At 38.4% G+C, this 12,821-nt stretch overlaps 1 protein-coding gene across 1 annotated transcript in view; it reads right to left on the bottom strand.

The window, feature by feature from the left end:
* NKD1 (NKD inhibitor of WNT signaling pathway 1) overlaps window positions 1-12,616 on the bottom strand; it is a 137,285-nt gene extending 124,669 nt beyond the window's left edge. Inside the window, exon 1 of the mRNA XM_065662620.1 lies at window positions 12,539-12,616. The gene's annotated coding sequence lies outside the window, so the exon portion shown is untranslated. The remainder of the gene's footprint in view (window positions 1-12,538) is intronic.
* Window positions 12,617-12,821: the final 205 nt, after the last annotated feature.

The following is a 12,821-nucleotide window of genomic DNA, read 5'->3' as shown; positions in this document are numbered from 1 at the left end:
GAAGCAACAAAATACTTGGGAGAAAACAATTTTACTCTTCCTTTTTTTATGAATAATTTAAGATCCTTGAAAACTCTAGGGCTGCATCAGAAACATCATGTATTCTGAACACATGACCATTCTAAGTCACAGCTACATATATGTAAAATAATAAATTATGCTGGCTGTAATTTTATTGTTCAACAGCTTTTGTGAAAAGATTCTTCTTTCTTGGGGTAAAACACCAAAACATTTTAATGGATTTTTTTTTTTTTTTAATACTATAGAAAGATCAAGAATATAGAAGATAATGCCAGCGTAAAACTGGAAAAGATGGAATTATGCCCTAGAATTCTTTCTTTTTCCAGCTTCCACTGATTTTACTTGAGGACCAAAAATATATTTCTTGATGGTCTTCACAGTTAAGCCCTTCATTGTTGCTTTTGCTCCTAAACACGTTCCTCTTTGGAGTATACTTTTTTAAAACTCGTGATTACTAAGACCCTCAGCACTTCCAAATTGCCATGAGTAGGACTCTGGCCTTCCTATCAGCTCTCGAGGAAGAGCATCTATAATAGACCCAGTTATAACTGATGAAATAAAAATCTAGTATTCGAACATGAGGCAGCCTATGTTTGGTCAGTTACAAGGAGGTTACCTGGTAGCTACTAGCTCCAGCTCTAGACCATGGAAATAAGCAAGTGCCCTACACTGAGGGAAAGGCAAGCACAGCTCATACGGAGAAGTAGAATGAAATATTATCATAACCACTAAAATATTAGCATTCTATTGTGCTACAGAAACCTTCCTGATATCTCTACAGATTCTTTCTTTCCCAGAAGAACCTTTAAAAATACCTCTTCATGTACAGCATTGTGCTTGATGCACTACTTCTGTGTAATCTGCTATTTTCTCTAGGATAAAACCATAAAAATTTATTTTAAATTATTATTAAAAACCAGAAAGGGTACAGACCAAGTGTCTTGATTAGATTGTAATTTTGCTAGAGATGACCAGAACTTGCAGGCTGAACAGTCACAGAACTTTCTTTTCTAACACTTCAGCTGACAACCCAATGCCCATCCTCACTTTGTACTTGAAATTCAGATGACGGAAAAAGGTATGGCATAATCTTTGACACAACATCCTCTGTTAAGAACATCCTCCTCACCTTCTTCCTCAAACATTAAAAGCCAGCCAAGAAACATACAGTCAAGAGTAAGCCACTCCCAACTCAATTTATTAGGTGTACTCTTCTGAGGTAAGACCTTTCTTGGGTAGATGGACAAAAGCAATGCACCATTCTACTAAAGTGAAGTAAGGCAGTCATTCTGCTTTCCCCTCCATACATCTATAACTTCAGTCACAATAAGACCAAAATCACAGTTAATTCATAAATGGGTATGTTTCTGTAGACAGGCACCAACTTCCAGCATATGCTCACAGAAATGTGACTTCATTTGTTGGCCGTTTGCTCTAGTGAACATCAATGGAGAACTCTTGTTTCAAAATACTCTGGTTGGCACCAAACAAGCTTTTCTACTGAGTGTGAGATAATTTCTATTATTTTTTCTTTGGTTAAGTGACAGCTGAAAGAAAAGAAGCCCTGGAAAAACTTAGGAATGATCTGATCCTTGCACACAGAAACTGAATTTGGGTTCAATGAAAAAATGCAATGAGAGAAGGGTCTGTACTGGGTTTTTGTGCTGCATATTTGGGTTTGAGAAAGAAGCAGTAAAAGAGCAAAGGAAGGCAGCAAAAAGAAATCCAAAGCAAACAGAGGTGACATGATCTGAGAAGAGTTTAAAAAAAGAGTTTTAGAGTAGAGGGCTGGCTGGACAAAGCCTGGATCTCTGAGTCCTGTTGTTAATCCCAGATGCGCTCAGGCAAACAGGGCCCAGTGCGTATTCTCTGTAACTAAATAGATTTGTCCCAGAGAAATATTTCACTCCATAGTCAACTTCTCCTACTAACAGAAACAAGCTAAAATTGGCAAGCCCCTTAGGTCAAAAAGGGATTAATGATGTTCGCAATAAGATCTCAAGTATAAGCGCAGAAATTTCAGGTTGTTATTCCTGCTAAGCGAAAGTGCAATTTCTGGTATTTTTTCAGTTCAATGTCAAACTCAAACGAATGGCTAACAAGATAGTCAGAAAGGGCAAGGGGTTTTTATCAGCGAGCTAGTCTGATGTACCACCAATAATGGTGCAAAAATTCTTCCCTCCAAAAAAAACAGAATCATTCCAACCCAGGACCAGCTCCAGACCCATTTGAACCAGCCAGCACAGGACACAGATGGCCACAGCTCAGCTAAGAGGTAGGAGTCAGGAGGGAAGGAAAAGGCCCCACCTGAACTGGCAAAGGACTTAAGGAAACTTCTATTTTCGGCATATTCAAGTATTTGTAAGGTCCTCCAGGATAAGCAGTCAATGAACCAGTTTATACACACTCAGATGCATCTGGACTTGCAGATCAAGATCAAGGGAAAAAAGAAGCAACAGTCATTCCATGAAGTTGCAGATTTGCCCACAGAACTTGAACCTTTCCCTTTTGGCAGCCCACTGAACATGAAGGCAACTGGAGCTGAAAAAGACATCGATTGCTGTGAGCTGATCCAGCACAACTCAGAGTCTTATCTGTGTTTAGGGAAAGAGGAAATCTGAGGTATTTTGAGATATTTTTCTGCAATTAGCAGAAGTAATCAGTTCAGTTGGTAGAAAAAAGAGTAAATGGGAACATCTGAAACATTAAATGATATCATTAAAACTGGTGGTATCTAAAAATCATCTGATCCAAGTTCCCCAGACTGATCGTAGATAACACAGAGCTTCGAAGCCTTATTTGTGAATTTGCCAGTATGTGAAAACTTCAGCACAGGTTGTAAAAGAAAGAAAACCCCTTTCAGCGGTCAGCAAATTGTGATTTGGCAGTTTTCATTTTTTATTTATCCCTTCCATGCACACATATGTACAAATGCACACACAAAGACTGCCCTTTTCTAGCCTACATACGAGTCAAAGTTTTTAGAGATTGAACCCAGAGTCTAGTGATGGAGGGTGAGCACACAACAGAACTCACAGTGGTACTTTAGTAGAGGTAACGTTTATGTTCCATAGTACTGTACCACATGGCAACACATGTTAGATCAGTAGGGCATTTCTACTTGAATTTTCAGGACAACAAATTTGTGATCTGGACAAGCCATGCATTGCTGCCATAGCTTTATAGATTTAAACCACAAACAGGGTCACATATAAGGATGGCAATAATGCTTTGTCTGTTATCACTCTGTTGAAAAATTAACAGCAAATGCTATCTGAAACAGAGCAATTACCAGGTAAAGTCATCCAAACAAAACTACATAGGAGAAAAACCAGATGGCCCCTTGTGCCTTTGCTAACTCCTGTTAATATCTAGGATAAATATGCCTGAAAGAATTGGCTCATCAAAAAGCATGAGTACATCTGAAATTTACACAACTGAAAATGTTCCCACTTCATTGACTGGAACAATAGATTTGTTCTTTCAAGAACAAACAGCCCATAGATTGCTAAAATACTTACCCAAAATGGATGCTGTATCAGAACAGTATGCCGCAGTGAGATCATCTGGTAAATGGAGCACTTCAATATGCAGTTCATCTTCAGATAATCCTGGTTAATGTTTTTTCCATCACAGATGGAAACCCCAGAATTTCAAATTGAAATAATGGTGCAGGGTGTGGAGGTATGAGTTACTCCTGGGCCTTTTAAGAGACTGAAATACCCAGGTTCAAGCTGTTGCTGTTAAAGGTCTCCTGAAGCTGGCAAGCTGACAAACATGTATATTGTGCGTTTGTTTTAATGATGAAGCCTTTAGTCTTACTGAAGACCCGATCATGAAGTTTTTTAAACAGCCAACAATGCATATTTCACTCTATCTCTTTTGAAGCTGTTTGCTCATCATATTATGTGATTACTAAACAAAGATTACATGATTACTAAGCTGCAGCAAAAATAAGGTATGGTCTCCTTTTACAAACAAGAAGGAAAAACAGATTTCAATCCCGAACTTCCAAAACAGAGCAGAGTGGAAGCACCCCTCATTTGCTTGTCCCAGATCTAGAACAAACACTTCTAGGACACATGAACACTTTTTTGTCTTTACGACATGAATTCACACTGCTTAGACATTAAAAAGTTGCTACAATATAGGGCCTTTATCAAGGGACCTATGGACTAACACCTCCAGTATCTGCTTTTCGGTTGAGTCACCACCATTTCCTTCTTATTTTCAACACCTTCCCCAAAGTTTTAGCCATATGAAATGACAACAGTGATTCAGAGATCCAAGTCTCTAGGTCCTGTTTTCATCACGGGAAAAAAAAAAAACATGCATAAGCATAATTAGGCCCTGACACACTTTTTTAACACAGCTCACAGTATCCACACAAAATCCATTCGTGCCACAATGCCATCTTTCCCTGCTTACATGTTCTATATTCCTCAAATGCATATTATTCCAAATAGCCCCAGCTAACAATACATGGACATCAAGCTCATCTTGTGACAGAGCATGATGAAAAGAAAGTCAGGTGTATAGTAAGGAGCAGTTGCTTGCACTGAAGGACTGTGTTGTAAGATAATCTCAATTGACTGTGTTACAGCCTTATTCAGGAAGAAAATCCAAACAACTGCTGAATTTATGTGGAAGAGATTGTTAAAGTTGCCTAAGCCAGTTAAGAACCTAAAATGCATTAAGCTAAAGGAAGATACTCTACTAGGTTCAAGTATAACTTGCACCGGATGAAGCACAATAGCAGCATCAAGGCAGTAATGCTGATTGAAATCCAGGTATTTATCAGCAGTCACATGTAAAAGTAGGGATATTGAAGAAATAGAAACTGTTAGCTTGTGATCAGATAGCAGTTGCTTCTCATAACAGAATAGATCTATAGTTTTTAAGAGGATTGATTCCTAAATGGGTGCTTGGAAATTAGTTAGTCATGCTTAACTGAAGTATTTACCAGATAGATGTTTCCATAAAAACACAAATTATCCAGTTATAATTGCCGGACACTCACTGAGCTTGAAAGCAATCCCGCAAGTATGCGAAACATTGATACCCACAAAACACTAATACTCTAGATAAGCCTGTAGGGCACCCAGCCAATGAGAGCCCATGATTATGGGGGGATAATAACTGATGTTTAGAGGATGATCAGAGCAAATATACTTATTGCTAGATTATATGTGGTGATATAAAGATAACAAAATGGGAAAATAGCTCTACTCACTCTCAGGGCTCTTCTGAGGGTGTTTGTATCTTGAAAAAAATCCCAATGTTAATGCAGAAATGTGAGTGCATTTTCTATTAAAAAAATAATCAGTATAATAGCTGTTAAGATGATGATCCTGTTGAGGGTCAGAACAGCTTATCTGTTCTTAGAACTGTAAAGATAATATTAAGCATGCAAAGAAGCAGCTACAAATCTAGACAAAGCTGCTCAGTAAATCAAAAGGCTCCCCTGCGATGTTACGCAGCACATAAACAGCTTTAGCTCCTGCTCTGCATACACTGACAGCTTCTTACATGAATTTTAACACAAGGACACAGCATTAAGATGATCTTTTTGGAGCAGTAATTTTTCATTCTTATGTCCCTCAGTCTCCAGAGCCTACTTTGGCTTACCAACTTCTACACTTCAAAGAGGCAAAGGTGGCAGAAATGCCAGTACGCTCTGAAATGAGGTCAGAACAGGGAAAACCGGAGTTCACACCCTGGGTTCTGGATGAGCTCAGAACTTCACTGATACAGGGAAGGTGCATCACATGGTGAATGAGCAGAGCAAGCACAAAGCCTAAACCCATCTATAAATCTCCAATTTAACCGTCCTCTTCAATTCTCAAGATGAATATCATTAAGAAATAATTAGATATGAAAAATATACACTTCAAATCAAAAGCTCTCCTCCCGCCTCTAATACAGGTATGTCAGGTTTCAGCTCTCTGAATGTGAACTGATACCCCATTTAAAGGATGATACAAGGAGCAACTGCTCAACCCTGTGTCATTTCATTTTCTGACTAGCTTCTTTTTTCCTACTCTAGAGTAAACATAGTTGACAAGGCCAAATATGTAGGACACTGACAAACAAAAAAAATCCAACAAAAAACCAACCCACCCAAACAACAAATCAAAACAAAAATAGTGGCTCCATACCCACAGGGGAGAGCCACACTCTGTTCTCTTACAGCTATTCTTGGCTATGAAAGAAATTCCTATAAAGGCAAGTTGCTGTGAGAGAGAAGTGCAGCATGCCACAGGCAGGGATCTCTGTCACAGCTGGGCTGCAGAGAGTGGACATTGTGGGGGTCACTTCTTTTCTCTCGGGAAATGAGATACTAGACAAAGGGATCAGCTGCTCATCTGGAAGAGTATTAAATCAACCAGAAATCAGCAAGAGGATCAGGCATATGTAAAAACTTACGACTGTACTGTTCTTGTGACTTGCAGTACAGGTTGCAAGAACTAAGACTTTCAAAATTACAGCGTTATGAACTAAAGTACCACAAATAGATTTCTCTGTTTTGTGATCTGTAATAAGGTGGTGAGCCAGGTGAAAGAAAAACATTTCTAACATTTAGATTATATTTAAATTAAACATTCATTCAAGTGGACACCTCTGTAATACACCTACATTTCATGCTGAAATACTGACCATTTAATGTTTTTTATTTTTCCTAAAGTAAAATATTTCAGGGGTGAATAATAGTAAGGGAACTAATGAACATAAATTATTCTTTAAAAGTACAGGAAATACTGAAAATGCATTAAATGTATACGACACGTGTAACATTTTGGGTTCTGCAAATCATCGTGCAGGTTTAAGACTAATAATGGAAAAAAATTACTGTTTTCTTGGTGCTTATTCTCCATGGACATGCACATGTTTGGATGTTTGCACTTTTGCAGACTCTTGAGTAGCTTAAGGCTTCTCTATCAGCAAAGTAGAACAGAGTTCATACAGCTGTCTAATGAGGTAAGAGTGAGTGCTGTGATGGGGAATTTGCAGGCAGGAGGGGATCCTCGGTTTGGTAGTCTGGGAACAGAAGGTACAATAAATGGAAAAGGAATTTAGTTTCAGTATTTATGAAGAGACAGAACAAGGAGCTAATGAAAATGTCCTAATCTCCTTCTAATAGGCTTACTGAAGTCTTATTTTGGCAAATAGAAATTTCTGTTGACACACTGTCATAAACTGTTTGTTATGACTCTTAAGTTACTAGAGGGAAGAGAGAGGTCACCTCAGTCAGGGAATACCCAGCTGTGTGGGTCAAAGGAAACTAGCTCTAGATTCATGATCTCTGGTGCTCAGCCATAAGTGAAGAGGAAAACAATGAGATGTAACTGCCATGTAAATCACTAGATTTCACTGGACCTAACCCTGAAGAGGAAAAGAGCAGTGCACAGAAGCTGAAGCTGGAAAGATATATTTTTTCCACTGACCCTACCAATTATTTTGAAGAAGGAATTTGACCAACTTGTGAAAGAGACTGAAGAGACAGAAAGGGGATGTTTCCTGCAATAGCAGAGATCTGGGCATATTGCCAAATTCCTTCGAATTTGATAAACACAGAATTATTTAATAATCTAGATTAGAAGGGGGTCACCTGGTCCAAACCCTGTACATTTTTTTACCCATATGCTTGTTCAGAATTTCCCTTGGTGAAGCCTATGACCACTGCTTCCCAGATTTCCACTCTGCATCTCCAGGAAGAGTCTCATGAGAATTAGAAGTGTAAGATCTGCAGCTCTTTGTCAAACTAAGAATCAGTATCATGTTTCTAAACACTAAAGCTATTAAGGGAAGAATGAGGCATGCACAGGTCTATCTCCATTATCCTTCCTGATTCAAGAGTGGAAATTTAGGAACTCCTTGAATTAGAGTCTGCAGCCCCACACTGGTGCTTAATTAGACATAGGTTTAATCCTTTCTTGGGCCTACTTTGTTTCCACAAAATTCTGTGGTTTGAAGTGCTGTAGTTGAATTATAAATTATGAAAAAGTGCTTCGTTCACTTGAAGGAAAACAAACCATGCTCTCCCAGCTTTAGCAATACTGTACTGGAAGCAAGCAAGACTAAGAAGAATGGCTTTGCTAGCTCATTTATGCAACTTCAGCAGCAACAATCTCAAGGATGTTTTCAAACTTTCCAGTTCAGGGAAACTGTTGAGATAGCAAACGTTAGCATCCTTCGAGAATTTCTCTGCATAACAGTTTGCCATCAGAACTATCCCACTGAAATTTCGCCACTAGACTTCCAGTGGTGCAATTTCTTATGTGAAGACACTCCAAAATAGGTCAGTTCACCCAGGATTAACAGCAATATAGCTATCATAATGTATTATAGGTTGGCTGGTAAATCTAAATATGTACAAAAGCATTGACTGCAAAAATGCAAAGAAAGAAATTCGGAAATATATTTTTTTCCCCTAAAAGACAAATCCTTGCCTACTTTTAAGATCAAAGGCAAATTCCAAAGACGTTGTCAAGAGACTCATCACTATGTCAGTCCAAAACTAAAAGTTAAATACTATCACTTCAAAATGCTGTATATATTCCTGCCAAAGTCACTGCTGGCCAGAACACTGAACCTTAACATTGAAAATCACTCTTTTTTAAATTATGCTTTTACTTATGCTGACTTTAACTCCCATGGATGCCCTCCATTCAGTCTGATGCCTCCATCCATCCATCCAGAAAATTTAGTCTATATTGACTGTTCATGCCTGTCCTGAACTTTTATCCTCCTTTTTATTTTCCTCTCCTCCCATAGACTTCCCAATAAATGCTTTTAAAACTCACACTGTGATCTCTACCTCCACTTTTGTTTCAGTATTGAGTCATTCTGTTTATTTGACTCCCTTTGTAGTAGTACACTGCACTTTGTAGAAACTGAACTTGGTTAAGAATTCTGTTTTGCTGTGAATCCAAATGGAATTCTTGACAGTATATAATGCCATACACTGTGCCAGGGTGTTTGCTTCAATATCTCACTCAAATCACAGGGCTTTGTTCTGATTTACACACCAGATGAGATCAGAATCAGGCCAACAGTTCCTGCCAAAAGAGCATATGAACTGAAAGGCAGAGAAGATAAAGCAGACTCACTCCATGAACTTCAGAGAATAGAAGTAGCGTAAAGCATTTTAACTTTTTCTGGTTTAGCAGGGAGTGATGATAGCCTGTGACAAGCATCCATAGGCCCTGTGGAAATGGGGATTTCCAGAGGTATTAGATTGGAAAGAATAAAGATTAATAAATTAGTGATAAAAAATTAGAATTAAAACTTTAAAATACATCACCCTACTTCAAAGAAGGTATCTTTGTTCATAGTTCATGGTGCAATCATGCTTGTGTTTTTAGAGACCTCAGGACTACTCTTTTTTGTGCATAAGAGTCTGGAGAACAGTTGACCAGATGACAAGTCCCTAGATTTATTTGTCATTGCTATTGCATATGTCCTTCCCCTTGCTAATGGACCATACAGGAACTAAAGCAAGAAGCATTCAAAAGCTGCAGCGCAATCTGGTTCCAAACACAGCTGCGAGGTGACTTGAGGCAATTTCTCTCTCAACTTGCTTTTGTAGCTACAGGGAACAAAGTTTTGAGAGCAGAAAGTGTGGCTCTTGCCTAGCACTGTTGCATCTTGTTCTCTGCAGTTCCCCTCCTAAAGAATTCTTCCCGCAAAGGCTTTTTTGCGGTTACACTTTGTATGCTCTGTCACAGAGCATGGGTACAGAGTCGGCTCTGCTGACTTTTTTAGATGCATATTCAAGGCTTTGCCCACCCCCACTTTCATATTGAAAACCTTATGCCTGTGGTAACAGCCTATCTCAGCCCAAACTCTGTACTTTTGGGAGGCTCAAGAAAAAGTATTGTCTGTGCAGGTTATACAGCAATAGTAAATCAGTTCTAAGATCATAAGCTTTGTTTGACAATAAAAGAAAGGAAAATAAAAGGCAAATACCAGAGAAGGAAACAGTGTCTATAGTTGTGAAGCATGCCTGGTATTTCAGCATAGGCCCAAGCTATTGTCCAGAAGTCCGGATGGACTACAGGGACACAAGCAAACCATACCTGCTACAAAATAGTCTGCCAAGAACAAGCCAGCTCTTCCTGAATATGTGAATGCTCTAACTCAAAAGTGCAGCTGGGATAATAGATATTGGGAAAGAAAGCATGTGCCATAGGGTTCAGTAGACTTTAACACTTTTCATGTCAGTGAAGACGATGTAGACATAATCCCACAATCTCACAGTGCGGTTCCTGGACAGCTGCAGGAAAACTTTGGAAGAAATATGATATGTCAAGCTTTACTCCTTTGAAACATCTCTCTAGGCAATGGAAAGAATCACGACCTGATCTTGGTTTGTACAGTCAGAGCTATTTCAAATAAGCTGCATCTACACTTCAGGAAAGTGTGCTCTGCAGTGGGACCAGTATAAATACCTCCCAAGGATGTACTCCAGCTCCAAATGAACACACAACAAAGATGCATATCATCCCATGCAACTGCACGGCCTGACTGTTTACACCACATATCACGTATGTGATACGGAATGGGATTCTCAGGCTCCACATCGTCTCACAGATTTAGCAGAATAACAAAAAAAATTACATCTAATTTTGGGTCATGTGGTGTTACTTCTTACTCTGTCTGAAAACTCTGTCTCACTTCCTTTGCTTTCACCAAGAAATGAAAGTTGCATGTGTCTCAAAACAACTAGACTTCCTCCATGGCAGAAAGATAGAGAATGTATGCACATTACTTTTTCTTATACCCCCCCGATTGCTTGTTTTTCCAGATTAAAAGCACATATTATTTTAAAAGAAACGTATTGTATGACATAAAGGATGCCAAGTTTCATGAAAACCTAAGCATGTTTATAAAATAAGAGTTGGATGATACTCATGCATTAAAAGCTGATCATTATAATTAATTTCTGTTTATTTTTGGTGATTACATTAATGCTGAAATATTTATGTGGTTTTAATTGAAATTGTAATGAAATGTTTACTTATCTACAATACCTCTTTCTGTACGAATCTATTGCAGTTATCCTAATTTTCACAAAAAGAAGTAAAATTTTATATATATATCTCAAGACTATTGTCTAGCTTCAAAACGACCCTGAATAACACAAGTCATTGATCAATCAGCTTAAAGTGGAAGAAGACGCTGTCATTTCATGTTGTCCATATGTGGATATTGCCAGATAAGTTTAACTGTATTATAGAGGATGTATTGTCCTGTAGCTTTTGGGTTTGTTTTTGTTTGGTTTTCAAACATAGGCAGTGTTCCACTGCCAGCAAGAAGGACCCTGGGTATTTTGCCTTCAGAATAGCCTCCATCAGTTAAGATTTTGATAATTCTATTTTACAGGGGCTAAGACGTTGGATTTTTCCAAATATGCCTGATATAAATAACCCAAGTGTTTTAGAGAGCAATCCAGAAGTATTTAATCAGGCAAAACTTCCATTGATTTCCATGGGAGTCTTGCTGAAGTAAGAACTGAGTCAAGACTTCAAGACTTGGCACATTATCAATCCCAGCAAATGACGGGTGAGAGCTGATGCCTAACGCATGTTCTAGGGAGGAAACAACTTGGCTCAGGGACCATATTTAAAACATCACATACTGTAGTTTAAGCTCTGTAAGAAGTGAGAAGAACAAAGCTTAAGTTAGTCTCTAAACACCGAAGTCAGAGTTCAACTATAGTGCAATATTCTTTACATATCTCAGAATGTCTAGTGACATGCTTTCTGTAAAAGGCAAGAAAAATGGATAAAAAGTAGGCAGGTCAATGTGAAATGAACACCTAGAGGAAGCATCACAAGGCATGCTTTTTTCACAAGCTATTGATGACTATATAGTACATAACTGTAGTATGACAACAATAGTTAAGAAACACTGTTAAAATAAGGAAAAAAGTCCTGAATTTCTTTGAAAGAGAGTCTTTTCTCTGTCTGGCTTTGAGGGGGAGCCTGAAGTTCACATCCTCACAACCAAAAATAAAAGTCAAAGAGATTAAGGGGTTTACTATACAGCCTTTTCTAAAGGCTGGCAAACATAACTGAACTTGTCCAGCAGATCATGTTTACCCTGTACCAGCTTCCCTTATAAAGGCAACGTTTTCAACATATTTCAATTAAAAAAGATAAGTCTAACAAATGGAGTAAACTGTTCAGGAATGGGATTTCTAGCTCAGTCACTTTGTCTTTTCCATCATCAGTGGTACTTTTTTAGCATGCTTGATGTTGCAGATTAAACCAATGGTTGGTTTAATCTGCAATTGAATAATAATCAAACTGCATGTCTGTCTGAGCTGCAGTGGATTAAGAAATTGAAAAAAATCCCTTTGCAGAAGACATAGTACACCCCACTTCTCAATATCCTTCATAAAGGATGCTGCTCCAACGGAGGAGCAAACTATAGGCCATGAAAGCTCAGCTGTTTTGAAATACTCTGTCCTGGAGATTTGCAAATTCCATCTCTTCTATGAGAAATGTCTTACCTTTCAGGGTGAATTCTACAAAGGCTTTATATCATACATCTTCACGTAGTGTAGACTGAAGTACAAAAATTGTGTACATTAACACAAAGCAATGCAAAGCAAACATAGGCCTGTGTTCAGAATACTATGAACTATATTCAGGGCAAGAGAGAGAGCGAGACAGAGGTAGAAACAGCTTTGAAGTCTTGCTGACCAGGTGCTGATAAATGAAAAACAGGTGTTGTCTAGAGGTTTTTTTAAGCAAACATCAAAATCTGAGTTGCACTGGAAACAGGAAAGGTTT

The sequence above is a fragment of the Lathamus discolor genome, chromosome Z, assembly GCF_037157495.1.
Source record: "Lathamus discolor isolate bLatDis1 chromosome Z, bLatDis1.hap1, whole genome shotgun sequence".
Classification (NCBI taxonomy): domain Eukaryota; kingdom Metazoa; phylum Chordata; class Aves; order Psittaciformes; family Psittacidae; genus Lathamus; species Lathamus discolor.
Note: the sequence above shows the minus strand (reverse complement) of the source record. Positions and strands in the feature narration are given on the sequence as shown.